This window comes from Hemicordylus capensis, chromosome 3 (assembly GCF_027244095.1).
Source record: "Hemicordylus capensis ecotype Gifberg chromosome 3, rHemCap1.1.pri, whole genome shotgun sequence".
NCBI classification, from domain to species: Eukaryota; Metazoa; Chordata; class Lepidosauria; order Squamata; family Cordylidae; genus Hemicordylus; species Hemicordylus capensis.
The window spans coordinates 216,938,288-216,957,383 of record NC_069659.1 but is presented as its reverse complement, the minus strand read 5'-3'; the positions used below and the strand labels follow the sequence as shown (position 1 = coordinate 216,957,383).

Genomic DNA, 19,096 nt, shown 5'->3' with positions numbered 1-19,096 from the left:
ATACTACTTTTCTAGTTTTGCTGCTTGTGTGGGACTGAAAGAATGAGGAAGGGGAGTCAAGCACATGGTAAGTTCCCCCTACTTGGGGAAGAACAGAGCTTGGGGGTCACGGACAACAAGGACATAATCTTCATCTAAAGGACAAAATGGAGTCTAAAATAAAGAAAAGATTCAAGGACAAGGGGCCTCATTTGGTGGTCACTAAATGGTTCTGCAGCCTGAGCTGGTCACCCGCAGTCATTCATCTGCCTATCTAAGTACACAATGAAATTGCATTACCAATTCCCCCATGGAAAACAAGCAATTCCCTCCTTTGTTGACAGCAATGCTGTTCCACAGCTGAACAAGTAAATAGCCTTTGACAAATGCAGTCACTAGATCTGAAAGGAAGCAATATCACTTGCCTTGGGAACAATAACCATGTACTAAGTTTGTTACCCTATAAACACTGATTTACTATCAAGCACCTTTAATACTTTGTGTATCATCATGTGCTTAGTGGATAATGTGCTAACTACTTTGCACTACTTCTACTCTTGGAGCTTATTTCAAGCCAATGATGCCAAAGCATGTTCATTCACTTATCAAAGACAAAATACTACTTCCTCTCCCTCGGTGTCCGATACATCACAACAGATACCAAATGCCTATGAAGTGATTGGTTACATTTGCAGATAACTGCAGGCCTCTGGACAGTGGCTACTTGAAAAGCAGCTTGAAAAGGACCTCCTGAAGCTCAGCTGTCACCGAACACATTCCTTCAGAGTAACTTTTCACAGATAAATATAGGGATGCATTTGTGTATTTGGAATACCGCTACTTGTACAGCAAGGCTTGCCACTGGAGCTGATCCCCCACCCTCCACAAATTACACAATTGCCCAGTTCATCAGCTGTCGCATGTCAAATGGCAGGTCATGCATGACATGGTGCCTTAGTGTCCATGCAGGCATATATATTTATGCTTATTGTGCACTAGAGCCAAATTCATCCATTCTCTATACACACATACTCCCCTGGGGGATGTTACTTGTGAGAGTTCTTCTGGAGAAGGAGACTGAAACCTCAAGAACAACAACTTGAAACTTTCATTTTTAAAAAAAAAAAAGTAAAAAGACAACCTCAAAGTCTCCTCCAAAGGCAAAATTGGAACTATGTTTTTTCCCCCAGGGGTGTGTATCTAAAGACTGAGACTGTTGTAAATAAAGAGAAAAAACTTGTGAGTATGCAACTGTGTTTCTTAGCAGCTCTGTTAACTATGAATCCTGAAGTCAGGGAATCCCCTCAAAACCTTTACCTGAATTTTGTGTCACTAACAGGGCTGTGAACTGCCAAAAATATCAGGTCCATTCTGAATTGGTTGGGAAGAATATCGGGGAGACCAATATGGCCTCCCTAACACCATCAGAATCCGTATTGGGTCAGAATGGACCCAATATTTAACTGATAATCCAATTGGAAATCCTCCCCCTTTAACATTTCAAGGCTCACTGCCACCACTCCAGGTCACTACCTGCCCTGGGAGGCCTCCATTGCTGGCCCCACTGCTTCTCAAAGGGCATCCCTTAGAGGAACTACAAACTCCACAATGCTCCGTGTCTCCTAGGTATTTCTACAAAGACAAGCCCTTTTTCTTCGCACACTCCCACTTGGTAAACAGAAAGGCCTTGGGCAGCGCCAAAGCAGCAGCAGCGCTGGAGGTCTGCCAGCACAGGGAATAGCAATCTGGGGCAGCAGCAAGCTGGAGGCCTGCAATTGAAGCCTGGTGGCATGGCCAGGGAAAGCAGCCATTGAGCCAGAAGCAATAGGGCCAGCGCTAGAGGGGTGACATGGTCTGGAGGAGTGGTGGACGATGGCTGACAGAAGCAGCAGAGCCAGCAATGGAGGCCTCCGGTGGCCAGTAGTGACCAACAACAGCGGCAGTGCATCTTTACTTTTTTTTTTTAAGGGCTTAAGTGTGTGGGGAGGATTTCCAAAAGGCCTATCAAAAATATGTTTAATTCTGTGCTGATAAGAGATGGCAATCAGAGTTCTGAAACTTGGGGGCCCTCTCCTATTGGCTGAGGGATTACTGCCAACAGTAATGATATGGCTACTATCAATCTGATATGCCCATCGGACCTAAGGTTGCCATATTTAAGCTCTCCAAATCTAGGCCACCTAATTATGCAAATTAGCCTCCAAATGTGCAGATTATGTAAATTAGTTGATGCACTACAGACAACTTGCATTTGCTCTGCAGAATGTATTGCCCACCAATAGTAAGGGAGAATCTCTTTACCTGACCATCTACCTAAGCATTAAACACCCAGACTTTATATTCCAACACTTTCTAATAAACAAGTTCAGTTTTTAACCTTGTCTAATAAGCTGTGTGTAGCACTGTCATGGATTCCTCACCAACTGCAGGCCACCCCATTTTCCAACACCTGAATATGGAATTTATTGGTGGATAAATATATTATTGATTGATTTGAACATGCTAATTTAAATATGTTATTTATTGGTGAAGGTAAAGATACCAGGTAAGACTGGTGAAGATACCAAATCAAAGCTCATGCTGAGGAGCTGTGAAAAGTGCATTTTCATCACCAGTAAATTGTACAATTGACCCTACAAAACTGGCACTAGGGATTAAGGCTTTCATGCTTGAGCCTTGCCATGGTTACCATTTACATCCTGATATAAGAACTTAAAATAGAACTCCAAAATGACTCCTTTTGATTTAGGATACTATTATAGGCTGGAAAAGAGCAGGGGGCAGGGAGAATGCATGGTGGCTTAAAGCAAAATTAAAACACACACAAAATAATAATAAAATAATATCTATAGAAAATGAATGAAGACTACACTGAAATATTAATAGCCGCAATAGAACATAAAATACACTGAGCTTTTCAGTTATGGCTGCAATCCTATACACACTTATACTTTGGGGAAGATCTGATTGAAACCTATGGTACTTACTTCTAAGTAGGCATGCACAGAATGGATTGCACTATAAAGCCCCAAACCTTAAACATTACAAGAAACAGATAGCCACTAATTTACATCAAAATCAAGATATCCTCTCAACTGCCCCTGCTGATAAAAAAAGAACAAAGGCAACATTCCTCTGCGGATTACCTATTGCTGATCTCTCCCAGCCAGCCTCCTGTGCTTTACCTGCCTTATTCAAAGTCCACCAGTTGAGCAGAATAGTGGCCACAGGTTTTGCTCCATAACTCCATTTCTATAAGGGCTAGAGCTTGGTTGGGGGGGGGGTTAATGAAAGCTATAGATCTGGGCAGGCTAAGCAATCCGGGTGACTTACTTAAAATCCAGGCACTTTCCAGAAATTCTGAGGAGCTGGCAACTTAATCGGACCTATCCAGCTGCAAAGGCCTAGCCCCTGAGCTTTGTGCCACTTCATTTAAGGATGAACATGACGTCTGAACCTTGGAAAAAGTGATCATCATCATATCCTTTCAAAACCTCATTGAGAGGTTTCACAAAGTGTCTGGACCCAGCCAGTGCCACAGAACAATTTTAGAGGTGCTTGAAGGGAATTTTTCAAAAGTCTTGTGAATTTTGTTTGTCATGTTTAATCCAGATATATGTCTAATCCAAGGTCCCTTAATTTCTCAACGGAGGAGATCTGGTCTTTTGTAGCAAAGCACAGATTCTCCCCTTTGCTAAGCAGGGTTCACCCTGGTTTGCATTAGAATGGGAGACTACATGTGTGAGCACTGTAAGATAATCCCCGTGGGCTGGGGGGCTGCTCTGCAAACCTGCATGCTTTCATGCAGAAGGTTCCAAGTTCCCTCCCTGGCTTTTCCAAGATAGGACTGAGAGACACTCCTGCCTGCAACCTTGGAGAAGCCACTGCTAGCTGTATACTGAGCTAGATGGACCAAGGTAAGAAAAAATGGTAAAATAATCCTAGATTTTTGCACTAGCTATTAGGGCTAGTTTGGTTTATACATCTCCAGGCACGTAATCAGGAAGGGGATGAGCCATGAGCACGCCCATTAGCTGTCCTCCACAGATGTGCTGATGCTTTCCTAGGGAGCGGGGCTGTTCATCTGAATGTCCCCTAAACATGCATTCCACATACTAGAAGTACTTGGAGCGTGTGCAATTAAGAGACACATAAGAAGGGCATCAGGACAACCACGGAGGATGTCCTTAATAGACACACTCTCAGCATGACCCCTTCCTTATTGTATCTGCTGGGAACTGTATCATCCCAACATGCATTCTCTTGTACCCTGGGCTAGAAAAAAAGTGAGAAGGCAAAAAGAACCAAAGAAAAAGATCGAAAACTGTGAGCTAAGAAACTGAAGAGGCATAGGGTTACTAAGACCAGAAGCTAAAAAAGCTCATGTGCCTTTAAAAGAGATAAAGAAGGGAGAAATCTGCCTACGGTTTTTTCTAACATCAATGCAGCATTTTGAAATGAAAATCTTAAGGGAGCAATAAGTGGGATATTTCACTTATTTAAATAAAGCAGCCAATTATTTGGCTACAGATTTTTCCATATATATATAAAATTTACATTTATATCTCGCTCTTCCTCCAAGGAGCCCAAAGTGGTGTACATAGTTATGTTTATCCTTACAACAACCCTATGAGGTAGGTTAGGCGGAGAGATACGTGACTGGCCCAGAGTCACCCAGTGAGTTTCATGGCTGAACGGGGATTTGCACTCAGGTCTCTCCAGTCTTAGGCCAACACTCTACCCATTAAACCACACTGGCTATCTGTGTAAAAGCCAGAATTTAGATAATCTCTGAAGCTATTCCCACGATCAGTAAAAAGCGGGCTAAGGGTGCCTAGCCTGCTTTCTACTGATTGTGGGAACCACTGGGATTGCCGGTGATTGTTGTGATGATACAATTAGGCGGGCTAGCCGTTCCAAGGAGGCTAGCCCGCCTAATTTCCCCTCCTCTTAAAACGAGGTTAACGGAGTTAGCTCTCTGTTAACCTCATTTTTTTTGATTGTATGCTGCCGTGATGCACGACAACACACGAGTAGACCCCCGACCAGGAGGTTGCAGCAAGAATGCAGCCCCAAACTCCCCAGAATGAGGCCCCTGATCCCTGCAGCCCCAACTAGCTCTATGATGGAGCTGGTAGTCGTGTGAGCGGCTGATCTGGCCGCCCAGGGCTGCACGCATGATTGTCTGCGGGGAGAAAGGGCTAAGCCTGCTCTCCCCACAGAGCCCAGTAAGGTGCTTCACATGAATCGTGTGAAGCGCCTCTTGAATACTAGGGATGTGTGAGCCAGCTCTATTTGAGCTAGGCTTGACATTGAGCCAGCTCAGCGCAAAGGGTTCAGAGTTGAACTAGGCCTCGTTCAAACCAAGCCAACTCAGAACACTACTGGTAAAAGGGAATCCAGTGAGGGCACTAAGAAAGTATCTTAAAAGTGCAGCCACTGGCCGTTGGGTGGGGCAGTGGCCTGGCACTCCTATGAAGAGCTCCCCCACCACACCGTTGGTCTTCCTCTGAGTAGCCTGGACCAATTTGGCCCTCTGCACAGGTGTGGAGGTCACTAAAATGGCCTCCACACATGCACAGAGACCATTTGCACGACCATGCCATTTTAGTGACCTCCAGGCCAGTGCAGAGGCCTGAACCAGCCCAGGCCACTCAGGGGAAAGAGAGCTGCTGTCCCCCTCTAGCCACTGGTGGTGGCACTTTTAAGGTACTTTCTTACTTCCCTCCCGCCCACTCTATTCTAGATGCCCACCTGCCCTCCCTTGCACTTTACTGGTAAAGGGGAATCCTCACCAGATTTCCCTTTACTGGTAGAGCTCTGAGCCCTTTCGAACCGAGTCTGATTCGACAGTGCACAGAACAGAGACTCTTCTCACACACAGCCTAACCCAGGCTAGGGAAGCCCAGTCTGGTTTAGGCTGCATGTGAGAAATGCCGGGATCAAACACAGTCCTGGTGGGACAGTGCTGCCTAGCCCAGCTTTTTAGCCCAGGTGTTAGTCAAGGTGAAGGGAATGAGCACTCCCTTAGCCCAGGCTACCTGCTCATGTGTGAGCAAGAGCTGTTTCCAGCCCAGCTGCAGACAGAGACAGGCACCTTGGTTATCCCTCAATACATCGTGTGTGTTACACAGTGCATTGTGGGATCCCCGGAGGCCGAGACACATTGTCCCGGCCTTCAGAGCTGTGCACTGCAGTAGTGATGTGAAAGGAACCGTGGAGGCATGGTTTGATGCCGGCGGGGGTCTCCCTTTAAGGGCGGGGGGTGTACTTACCCCTCCCACCGCTTCCCCCCCCCCGTCAACGCTTCATTTAAAAAAAAAAGGTTTCCAGGGTGGCAGCGTTCCTCCCTGCCGCCCCTGCCCCCATTGTTGCCCAGAAATACAGGAAGTATGGGCTTGGCTGCCGTCGCATGCACACCCGCCACACACATCACACGTTGCGTGTGCACGCACCATGCACACGCGACATGCAACGTGCACAGCGGGCACACGTGCAGCCCATACTTCCTGTATTTCCGGGCAACAATGGGGGCAGGGGCAGCAGGGAGGAACGCTGCCACTCCGAAAACCTTTTTTAAAAACACAGCACTGGCAGAGGGAAAGCGGCAGGAGGGGTAAGTGCAACACCACCACCCCCGCCCTTAAAGGGAGAACCCCTGCCGGCGTCGAACTTCGAACCGGCACCAGCATGAACTGGTTCACATGCCTCTTGCATGGCCTTTGGACCGGTTCATGCACATCCCTACACTGCAGGAATGGAGTGCTACTTGTCTGGGAGCGTGGTTCGCACTCCCACTAACAAACCATCTCTTGTCGGGGGGGGGGGGGGAGGTAAGCTTATAAGACCTCACAGTCTTCTAGCTGTAAACAATCTTATAAAACTTATAAGATTAACAGTCTTAAAACCGTGAGCAGCAAATGGTATTGTTATTGCATGCAGGAAGGTAGACAACAAACTCTTCGGGGCTTCCTGAAACACAGTGCTTATGTGGATAATGGAATGAATCCAATGTGTCTGTTTTCTAGTTGTGGCTACATGACTCCACAAAAGGGTTAATTCAATTCTGAACAGTTCACTGGAAATGGTTATTTATGGGTATGTTCCTTGCTGGGTTTATTACACATCTTCCTTACACATCTTGCCATCCCTCATAAGAAAAAGGGAGTAAGGTTAAGATAGGAGCTTTGCTTCAGTAGCTTTTATGCCCTAGAAGAGGAGCTTGCAGAAAAGTAGGAAGTCCAAAAAAACTATGTCTGGACACCAGGTAAAAATCTTGTCTATGGAGGTTTGCTGAAGTATGAACATCCCCTGAGGGTTTGAGGAGGTGCAGAATACATCTAAATTTTTTAAAAAATTGACATCCAATAAAGAAGAAACCTTGAATATATAAAATGCATCTCCCCATTACCACCACCCCAGTCTCTGCCAATCCCTCCCACCCCACAAACCCTTTAACCATTTATGCCATATACAAGTCAGATCTAAAAGGATATGGATCTTTACAGAAAGCAACACATGGCAGTTCTTAACAAAAGAGAACTTGCCACAGTTCAAACGGTTTAGTCCGTCACCACTGAATCACTTTCAGACGATTATTGAATATATACCCCTGTGGATGTACATCAGCTTCATTTTAGAAGCCACACTATACAGTATTGTCAGTAAATGCACTTCTGTGGACTTTGTTAGCAATGGTTTTTTATTTTCATTACATCTGCATCCTGCTCTTAGTTTATGAAGTTCAGGGGAGCTTATATGGAGCCCTGCAGCAGCTTCCCATCCAATCACTGACCAGAGATAGTACCTTCCCTTGAACAATCCAACAGCATCACACTCCCTCAAACCATTATGGTGTTTCCCTCTGAACAAATGGCTAACCAGAAGCTCTGACATTTGATTTAGCTCAACAGGGTTGACATCTACCATGCAACTGGTTCCTTCCATTGTCCAAAAAGTATACTGTAGAATTGTATTCATTTGTACTATATGGTCCACTCTTTATACGGTTGGTTTTTGAGGATAACCAGCCCCCACCTCACACACAAAACTCCAACCGCTTAATTTTACTAGAAGCATGACTTTCATTTACCATTATAAAATTCTAGTAAACAATTAATGGTTAGTGGCAGAACCAGCTGAGTTATGAACTGGTAAACAGACTGTGGATAGATTCCTTAAACTGCTTTAAGTTGATGTTAAATCACATTCCTTAAACTGTTAAATCACATTCCTTAAACTGCTTTAAGTTGATGGTTTAAACAACCTACTGTGGTTTTAAAAAACTGAATTAGCAACTACAGCTGCATTCTAGAAAATTCAAAAGACCTGATATGGTAAACACAAGTATTCCTCAACATTCTGCTGTTCCTTCCTCTTTCAGCGGAGAGGAGAGCAATTTCACATTTTATATAACACTGCTTTGCTTTCTTGGCTACCACTTGGCAGCTTTTATCATAAAACTCAAACAGCAAAAACAAGTGATACAAGAGACTCTCCAAACAAAAACACAGATAAAAGAGCCTATTTAATTGCTTAAACTCACAGCATTTCTACTTGGTGCAGATAGCTTAAAGAATGGATTACAGGGATAACTTTGTACTCTGCCTAGAAGCAAAATAAAATTCCCAATGGCTTTGCAAGCCGACTTCCCTTGTGTTGAGTGGCAATTTGGAAACAGTGGGAATAACTGCAGAACACTTTGCCTACTCTGTATAGACAGAGGCAAGTGAAATATAGCATTGACACCGACTGGCAGAAGATGAAGCCTGCATGTAGAGGTCAGGACCTCAGATGGTGCTCTGGGCAGTGGAGGAAACAAAGCCAGAACAAAGTGCTCAGAAGATCCACTCAAGATTTGCTCAGTGGACACAGCAAGGAAATAGGTGAGAAGGTGATAAGCTTATCAGAGCTGAAGAATAACAGCTTTGCTGCTGGGGGCTCCAGCACCCAAATAGATGTTTTTGTTGCTTCAACAAAAGCTGATCTCAAACAGACCTTGTGCAGAACTGATACATGCCAAAGCCCCACAAAATGAATATATGCAGTATTTAAAGGGGCAATTCTCCGATTTGTGCTGTGATGGTTTCAAGTTCTGTCTCTTGGATTAGATCTGTTGGGCAGCAGATAGTATTCAATGTGTGATGTTTCTGCTGCCACAGGGCTTCTTGACTCCTTAGCTAGAATACCTTAACAGTTGGTTCTAGGTTCAGCAGCTGACAACCTGCACTCCTCTTTAGGAGAGGTCTTTTGAGGTTTATCCTCAGAGTCTATTTCAGATAGATTTAGGTGTGGTAGGACTTCTGGGATGTTTTCTTTTGTTTCATGGTCACTAATAAAGGGGTCTAGGTGATGGCAACAACAAGAGAAATCATCAGCTGAACTAAATCACACTAATAGTGGCAATGGGCAGTGGCGTTCTTTGGCCTGGACTTTGGGGATAAAGTCCGGTACCCCACAGGTCTTCAAATGGTGCCGCTGCCCCACTTGCACTACGCTGGGAGGCCAAGTGCACCAGCACAATTCGCATGAGTGACAGCCAGGAAGTGGGTGCTGGTAGTGCTGCTGCTTGCTGACCCGCCCGCCTCCAGCCCGATCCAGCCAGTCTCAACGTCCACAGCAGCAGCCGGGTGAAAAGGCTGCAAAACAGAGATGGCTGCTTCCACACAGCCTTTCATGCTGTGCTTGAGCTGTGATGCTGCCGTTGAGCCGTGCTCGGCACACACACATGAGGCTCAGGCGAGGGAAGATGAGCGCAAGGCAGAAGCAATGAGCAGGAGCCAGCTGTGGTCAACTCAAGCCAAGCAGCTGCTTCTCAGCTCGCTCGCTCTCACCTACCACCACAATGCTCACTTCTCTGAGGCAAGTTTTCCTATCCGTTTGGCTTTCCCCACTGTGCCACCTCTCCACCAGACAGAGAACTGCCTGCCTGCATGGGGCTGCCTTCCTTTTCCTGTGTGTTCCTTTCCCCATTCCTTCCTCCCTGTGGATGAGGTGGCAGCATGACAGAAGAAAGCAAATTTGACGGGAAGGGAGAGAGCAGGAAAGACCAAGAGTGAAGCTTTTGGTGTCTGTGAGTTGTCCTCTCCACCTCTGCCGTGTGTGTGTGCGCGCGCGTGCTCTCTCTCACACACACACACACACACACACACACACACAGGCATCTCAGATGCCCAAATTTTATTGTTGTTTACTTGTGGGGGGGTGTAGCCTAGTCAGGGGCAAAACGATAATAGGGCAAGGGGAGACAGTTGTCTGGGGGCCCCACTGCCTTGCCCCCCCTGAGGAAAGTCACATGACTGACTCCCCCAGCTATGCCCCCGCCCGGGCTTCCTTCAGTTGTATTCATCCTCCGAAACTGATGTGAGTGTTAAGACCTGGAGCTACCAGAACAGCATGTCTTTCTCTGTTACTATTAAATGACTTGCATCGTCCACAATTTACAAAACCTTTTAAAAAATAAATTTAGGATGATGTTTATTTACTTCACGAGCTGAGTTTCAGTGAGGGGGGAGGTGCATTTTAAAATCTTGTCTCTGGGCCCACTACAGCCCTGCTATGCCCCTGAGCCTAGTTTTTGCAAGCAGCAGCTGAGCTGGCCAGCCTGTCGGGATACTCAAACAATCCTCCTGCTGCTCCCTCCCCCTTCTCACAGCACTAATTTTGCCAAAAGAGAAGTGGGGAGAGTAAAGTAATTCTGTGGAGGAACTCTTTCACTCTCCTGACTTTGTCCCAAGGTGGATCTTGTTTAAGCAACAACTGGAAGTCTGAGTTCTGTGTCTCCCCCACCCCACTGCCCTCGATCCAGAGTGAATGCCTCTGGAAACTGACACTGGATGTTTCCTTGGTGGAGGAGAGGGTCGCCAGAAATCGAAGGAGCAAGCATTGGGGAGGTGAATGGAAAAAGATGGAGGTGGAGAAGAGATAAGCTGTTGGTACTTGGGACTAGTGGAGTGCAAACAGAAGGCAGCAGCCCAGCTCAGGCACACTTCTGCTTTTCCTAGGGCAATAAAAATGTGCAGCCCCCACCCTCAAGGATTTGCAGTCGTCCTTAAGTTTACAGCCCTCCTCCTGCCTGAAGGAGATAAGTGAGCTATCAATGAAATTAGTGGACACATTTTAATTTGCGCTGCTTTGTAGGAGGAAGGACAGATATATGGTGAGGACATATATATGGTGTAAAAAATAGTGCATTCAGCTAATTTCAGTGCCAGGACTCTCAATGCAAAGCATGGTATGTGCAGGTCTGTGGGAAGTATATACTTCAGAATTTTTTCTAAAAAAAAACCCTAGCTTTTGTTCAACCACATTTATTGCAACACTGCAAGAGAAAAGCAGGGGGGAGTGGGTAAAAAAAAATATGTGGGATGGGAATATGTTAAGTTGCATGTTGAAATGTTTCTGCTAATGCATATTTGCGTAAATATACTTATTTTACATCCTTAATTTCTTGTGAGTTCAGTTGCTGTCTGTGCCCTCAAGACCCCACATGTTAAAAATACTGTGTGTGCTTGTTTAGGGAGATGATGCTTAACTTGGGGTGGGGGTGGGGGGCTCCAAAGGCCTTTAGATCCAGGCTCCAGAATTACCTAGGTGCACTTCTGCCAATGGGGCATGTATTAAAGGAGCCAGCCCTAAAGGAAAATCTAACATGCCACCTTCTACTGAGTACTTATGCTGTGGGTGCCAGTCTCCTTAGGTGTGTTGCGCTGCTCTTGTTCTCAGGTAACTTCCCCGACCACATCTCTAACTCAACAGCAATAAGGCTGAATAAAGGGAGAAAGAACACAATTCTGAAGTCATGGAACCTAACTTTTCTGAGCTATGGAGTGGTCTAGGGCAAGGAAAGCGGAAAACATGCAAAGGAGAACAGAACCCCTGCACCTCTTACGGTTGTATAAAGGAGAAAAGTCTGATGGGTGCAGCTTTTCTCACCACTGCTTGACTAGGGATAGCTTCCTATATCTCCTCTTATAGACAGTTATTCAAGTTATGGGAACCCTATTCCTCTCTGCCTGTGGCCATCCTGTGAGACCACGGTTAATTACTAGTGCAAATATTTGAGTCAAGTAGAGAATGGCCTAAGTATGTAAAATACATTGCATTAACGAGTCAGCAGGTTACATTCTACAACAGCCTGTTCAAGTATTTCTGTACAGAAGGATTTGTATCTTTACAATACAATGGGGCCATTCACACGACCAGGAGGAGTGAAGGCTTCACAGACCTTGCCTTCCTCCCCAGATGATAATTCTTTGCTGGGTGGGAGCGTGCTCTGTGCTCCCACACGGCCCCTGCTGCTCCATGCAGGGAGGAGCAGGGCGGATCGCTCTGAGGCCAGGACTCATCACAGCTTCCGGTTATCCCACAGTGCACCGTGTGCTGAGTGCAGTGCCCTGGGGGATTCCCCGGGGGGATGGGCACTCTAGATGTCCATCTCTGTGTCAGCACAAGCTGACACACAATCCCAGCAGCCAGGCTAAGGGTGCATTTGCGCCCTTAACCTTGGCTAAGAGCCGGGCTTTGGCACTGGGTTTGGCACCGAGGCACTGCTGGGATCCACGTGGATCCTGGCAGTTCTCACAGGCAGCCCAGCCCAGGCCTAAGCCTGCCTAAGCCTGGGCTTGGCTGCTTGTGAGAACATCCTCTAGGCCTATAGTTTTTTCAGGAGAAAAAAGACTTGCCTCTGCAGTCTCTGCAAGAAAAATAACAAATTGCACATCACATAGCATTCCCCTACCCTTAAAAAAAAAAAAAGGAGGTATGAAGCAATGCCCACAAACAACAAAAGAGATCCAAACAATTGCAACAAATGGGGTGGGGAGCAAAGAGGAGTATAGGAAAACTTATTTTACCTGATGTGTCAAGCTGAGCTCTTTTTTCCTCCTCTCATGGCCATTTTCTTTACAAATACAGGTAAGTGAGGCAAGTGCGGTCTGCTCATCCTCTCAATTGTTATAAATCTTTTTTTTTTAAAAAAAAGCTTTGACTGAGCAAAAGTAATAGACTTGATCAAACCAGGGATGGGCATTTATTGTGTTAAAAGACTGCAAATAAAATCTACTTTTAGTATTTCTTTACATACACAGTTGTCCACCATGAGGTTATGATGCAAAACACTGTAGCAATTTAAGACAGGGTGAAGGGAGATAAGGCAGGGATATGGAGAGTAACTATCATGACTGGCATACCTGCTGGCCACCTGGGGTTGCAAACACATCTCAGACAGTACTGTGTGTGACACACACAAAGAAACGCTGCCAAATGAAACTTGGTGTTTCCCAGTTGGAGCATTTTTGGAGCTCTTAGTGTATACAGGGACATGTGTGCTGAGAATTCCATTGATGGGATTCCCTTAGCTGCCAGTGGCATATTACTAAGTCCTGGTTGCATTGTTATACCTGCCCACATACTTTCTCTCTGCTCACAACAACTCTTGCTCAAAGGCTGTTTGCCTCCATCAATCTCTCTCTTTTCTCCTCTCTCATATTCTTGTGCCAACCAGCCACCATAGTGCAAGCCCCAACACATCTGAGGTATCACACCACTTTCTGCCCTCCTGCAGCCTGCCTGCCAGTTTGTCTCTCAAACCGTGCCTAGCTCTAGAACGCTTTGCAAGTTGTCACTTTTTATATCTGGGGTGGTACCAATGTTCCTGTGTTCCTCCATTATTTCTACTTTTTTGTGCCAGACCAACCTGGAGTACTTACTCTAAGCAGCAGTTATGTCATAGCACTTGCCTGCTAACAATCCCCCTCTATTTGCCTGCTTCATTTCTGCCCACATTATTTCTCATTTTAATGAAAGAGATGGTGGTGGCCACTGTGCCCTCATACTGCTGAAGGCAACTTCAATAGGAGAGAAAGTGTCAGCCAACACAATACTTCTTCTGCCTGGCTGAATATGAGAAAGAGAGAGAGAGAGAGAGAGAGCATTGTGACCTCATGCTGATGCTGCCAGCCAAAAGAAGAAAGAGTGGTCATTGTGACCTCACACTGATGCTGGCTGTCAGAAGACTAGCTGACACATCTGTTGTCCATCAAAAGGAGAGAGAAGCACACTGGCCACTATGTCATGTTCCTATTTACCTTTATTAAAAGGTTGCACTGAATACCCTGACCAATAGGAATTTCTTCTTACTTTTCCATTTTCTCAAAAGAAAGTTTCACCTCTATTCACCCAGGCAGGCACCACTTTCCACCACCAGTACTTTTTATAACAAGGGGATGCCTGCCCTCTAACTCTGTCAATTGCCAGTGCCAGCAACTCTTCGTGCTGTTGTCTACCTCCTTTCTGCCAATCACTTTTCTAATAAATGGGAGCCACTGAAGAATTAACAGCCACCATTTGGGGATGAAAATGTATCATAGAAGCAATCTGAAAAGGATTTTCATGTAGCATATCCCATATATCCCATAGCAAACAATGGAAAGCAACAACTAAATTAAAAACAAAAACTAAATTACAAAAGCAACCTAAAACTCAATAGGGATCAGAACTAAAACTAGATGTTACTTCTGCAACACTGCTAGCTCAAACACTTCAAAATAAGTTATTGGCCATTTTGTTTGGTCCATCACCATGTCTGAAAAGGATTTGAGCAGGTCTTTCCCCATACTTTCTACTATACTAGGCCTACTACTACCTTTGCTTAGACAGATCAGTAGGGAACATTTTGGCTGTAAGTATTGAGAGGGTGAGCAGACCCTTCTGCCATATCGTCTGTGAAGATAATGACAGACATCTTGACTAAATTTGCTTGAGGAAGTCCCACTGAAATTAAAAAGACAAGTTAGGCATGCCTAACTTGTCCTTTTAATTTCAATGGGACTTCCTCAAGCAAACTTAGTCAGGATGTCAACCAATGTTCCTTGAAAAAGAGGTCATGAAGCACGGTCCTCCAATAGTTATTTATTTATTTATTTATTTAACACATTTTTATACCACCCCAAACTTATGTCTATTGTGCCAAGGTGCTGCAGTTCTCACATAATTATTTTTGGACTTTGAAGCATGTTCTCCCCCCCACAGTGGCCCATGTTAAAAAGCAGATAATAGGAGGCTTAGTGCCTGAGAGACCAATCTACAGATGTTAATATCTCAAGTTCCATATAGGACTATAACAAAGCCTTCCTTTTAGTCCCCCCAGAGCAGGCCTGCTCAGCTTACGCCCCCCAGCTGTTTTAAAACTTTTGATTATTGGTTAAGTGCCACCAAGTCGGTGTTGACTCCCAGAGACCACATAGATAGATTCTCTCCGGGATGATCTGCCTTCAACTTGGCCTTTAAGGTCTCTCAGTTTTTGTGTTTTTAAACTACAACTCCCATAATCCCCAGCCACAGTATCCAATAGTCAGGGATTGGGGGAACTGTAGGCCAACATCTGCAGGAGGGCTGAAGTTGAGCAGCCCTGCCCTGGGGGATCCTCCGCCTTGTCAATCTAATATAAACTTTGGTGTGGACCAGTCAGCATCCTGGAATACTGGTTTGGAGAATCAAGGAATGGATCCATCACACCTATTACATATGCTGGGATGAAAACCCAAAGTAAAATGTAGGCCTTTTTTCAGGATGCTAGCTTGGAAGAAGAGATGATTATATGGAGTAAACATGTTTCCAACCCAAGCAATTATCTCCTACATTGTATTGGGAAAGCTGTAAACCTTTTTCACCAAGCAAATCAATATGCCATTTCAGATAATCACTTGTTAAATTTATTCATATACAAACAAACCAAAAAGATTATACCTGGGTTTCATTTTTCAAGTGTAAAATGGGTGCTTAAACACAACTACTGCAAACTTTCTTTACAATTGAGAAAATAAAGGATCTTTCATCTGTTTTTTAAAGCCACAATCTTCTATCTGCTTTGCTCTCTAGCCCCTCACTTAGCTAGAAACAACACATTGGAGTCAGTTTAGCATAACAATACAATAGTGAACTAACTCAATGGGCTAAATAAGTAGTGGCTTGGGGCTGCTATCTTTGGTTTTCAAACATTCTGGCACTGAAGCTTAAGTCCCTCTGGACATATTTTTTTAGACCTAAGGAGAGCATGCATGTGAGAGTGCCCTTCTCTTCTGACAGGAAACAGCTTTTTAAATGAAGGGGAAAAAAGAAAAGAACAAAGTGCCACTGAACATGTGCAAAAAGCCCAATTTTAAAAAATACTTTCTCATTCAAAAAATCTCACAGAACATATGAGAAACAATACATACATGGAGTACACAAATTTCTTCTAGCTTTAAATCTCCCGGGAGCTGTCCAAAAGGGTGAAACTATGGTCCAGTCAGTAAAACTCTAACAAGCTGGAAATGCAGTGAGCATTGCCAAGTTGGAGATGAGGGAAGGTTCTGGGAACGAGTCACAGCTGAATACAGCGAGGAGAGATATGCTGAATTCCCTTGAACCTCATACTACAAAACAAGCCAGAAGATTTTTATGAGGCAAACTCTGCCAAATCATCTGCTCTAGCCCCTTGCTGTTCCCTCTGCTTTGCTGATTTGGCAAACTACCCTGAAGTTTACTTCTTTAAAACTAAGTACTAGTTGCAACTAATATACTAGTAGTTAGAGTGCTGCAGTAGGAAAGAAAAACCTTGTCCTTGCCAGCTCTCTCTCAGGTTCCAGGTTTAGAATCTATTGTAGGCTTAAATTCAGTGAGAAATGTGCAACTTTGATCTAGGCTACTATCCTATCCATAGTAGTTGCTGTTTAAACCTGTAGGCTTTTCATTTCAACCACATTTAAATTGCTGATGAAGACTGTAGGTCCATTCACAAGTTATGTTCAACACTCATACAAATGTACAGTGTACACTGGTACTATCATTCACATATTATGCTGAACAGAAATACATTTCCTATCTGTGTCATGCATTTGAAGGGCCTGTATCCAGATTTACTTTTTAAATGAACAAAGGTACAGTCATTCACACAAAGAGGTGTATGAGTATACAGACATCTGTACACTCATACAGCATAATGTCTGAATAGGGCTTGTAAGAATTCATATTTAACAGGTGTAGAGTCATATGACTTTGGACAAATTGATTCAAACCACTTGTATAACTGAGGTAACTTGTAGAGGGAACCTTCTGCCCACTACTCTCAGCTAGAGAAAAAGCAGCAATAATTAAGTATGACAGAAACCTCACAAATCCTGTAAAGGCACGTCTAAGAAAGTCACATGATCTCTACTAGTCCCAATAATTCAGTTTTTGGAATTAAACTTTTATTTTAACAAGATAATTACATATCACCCCCTTCCTATAGTTCAGTTAAAACTGTCATGTCAACCATAACTTCAGTGTGCTTTTCTTCCTTGTGTTATTTCATACTAGCTGAACCCTCGCAGAGCATCTGCATGCTTGTACCTTATTGCTGTTATTCCTCTCCACCACAGTCTATTTGTGTGTAAGCACTTACTTAGTAGTGGGTTGAGTAATGTTCTGTTTGTGGGGGAAATAAGGAAAGATGCCCCTTTCCCTCAGAGTTAGTGTGAACGATGGTTGGCGGTTGAAAATGACAGTTAGATTGAAGACTTTCCTTGGCAGGAAGATTGTACGGAGGGAGCAGGGCTTGCTGAGCTCCATTTGTGCTCCCCTCACACTGTAATTCTCTAACCATTCTTAGGGGGCCCCTGCGCAGTCTTTTTCTCAGCTCCCCCTGTGCTCCATTACACACAGCCCACTCTGTTTCCCTTATATTCTCCCCCTCCCCATACCCATTCAAGTGGCGAAGAGGGCAGCGCAGCCTCCTTCTCCTGACCCGCCTGCCGGCCAAATGACAGGTTGGGCCTCACTGAGGCCAAATCAGGCCAAATCAGGCCTCAGTGGAGGTTCAGAGAGGTCTGATAGGGCCCTCGTGTGGCATGACCTGCTATTTGGCCAGTGGGTGTGGCCGGAGAAGTAGGCTTAGCCGCCCTCTCCATCACTTGCTCGGCCAGTCTCCTCGCCTCTCTGCACAGGTGCAAAGAGGTCTGATTTGGCCCCAATGTGGCCCAACCTGCCATTTAGCCAGCAGGTGGGCCCAGAGAGGGAGGCTGTGTCACCCTCTCCACCACCTGCTTGGCCAGTCTCCTTGCAAGGATGATGACTGTGGCTGGGCTGTACTTGGCAGCAGCACTCGGCAGGAGCGACAGCTGGGCACTCTCTGGGCACTCAGCAGCGGCAGCTCACGCCACCCGTTTCCCCCCACCCGCCCTCCCCCACCTTATTTCCCTTGCCAACTGTCACCGCCACCTCTTTCTCTCAACCAGCCAACCACTGCTTTCTGGCATTCCTCTCCATCTCTCGGCAGTTGTCTACAAACTCTTGCGAGAGCTGCCGTGCACGGGCAGAGAGAGAGCTGCCATGCACGTCTCTGTGATGTGCGTGCGCACGTTACGGATATGTGAAGCGCGCGATGTGCGCGTGCTCTACAGGGTTATTGAAGCTTTGGAGAGTGTAGCCAACAGCAGCTGCAGCAGCAAAATGTAAGAAGGGGTGGCAGGGAGGTATCCTGCTGCCCCAATTATTAAAAGAACTACGGGCGCCGGACGGAGAAGCGGTGGGAGGGGTAAGTAAGCCCTCCCTCCACTCTTAAAGGAACAACCCCCCCCCGAATCACCCGAACCCCGAACCGCCCATGTCCGGAGCGGTCCGCCCCTTTAGAATGGCCTCCGGAACAGTCCGGGCTCATCCCTACTCCCTGTCATGCTAGGTTTCTAAATTCTATGGAGGAACTTTCAGTAATGCGAACCTCTGCCTGGATGTTTTTCACACAGCAGGTTTCACCATGAGTTTACTGAGAGTTCGAAGTTGCCCCCCCCAAAATGATGCAAAAAGTGGATTTTTTAAAACCCTGGATATAAATTGGGCTACACTCTATCGTGCAATGAAAAACCCGAATTGTGTGTGAAGCACTCCCCGAGAGCTCTCAGGGACTTCAGGGTAAATCTGGCTGATATGTGAACATGCACCCTCTATTCCAGAGGAGATGCAAGCTAAAAGCCCTGTGAGAAAAACGCCCTGCAGTATGAAATTGTACAGCCCAGACACAGGTTTTACCACCTTGGTGAGGTCATCATTATTTTGGCTTTGTCTTGCTGTGTCCCTGAAATCTTCTGAAGTACATAAT

The 19,096-nt window shown here is 45.4% G+C and overlaps 1 protein-coding gene and 1 long non-coding RNA gene across 6 annotated transcripts in view; one reads left to right on the top strand and one right to left on the bottom strand.

Moving 5' to 3' along the window:
- Positions 1-19,096, bottom strand: part of NRG3 (neuregulin 3) — a 1,024,900-nt gene that overhangs the window by 798,422 nt on the left and 207,382 nt on the right. The window lies entirely within an intron of this gene.
- Positions 1-19,096, top strand: part of LOC128349628 (uncharacterized) — a 30,412-nt gene that overhangs the window by 2,534 nt on the left and 8,782 nt on the right. Inside the window, exon 1 of one of the 3 annotated variants that reach the window (XR_008318891.1) lies at positions 18,133-18,452. The exons of 1 other annotated variant lie outside the window; for it this stretch is intronic. This is a non-coding gene — a long non-coding RNA (uncharacterized LOC128349628). Of the gene's footprint in view, positions 1-18,132; positions 18,536-19,096 lie in introns of those variants that run through there. One more of the 3 variants, XR_008318889.1, reaches the window with a different exon arrangement.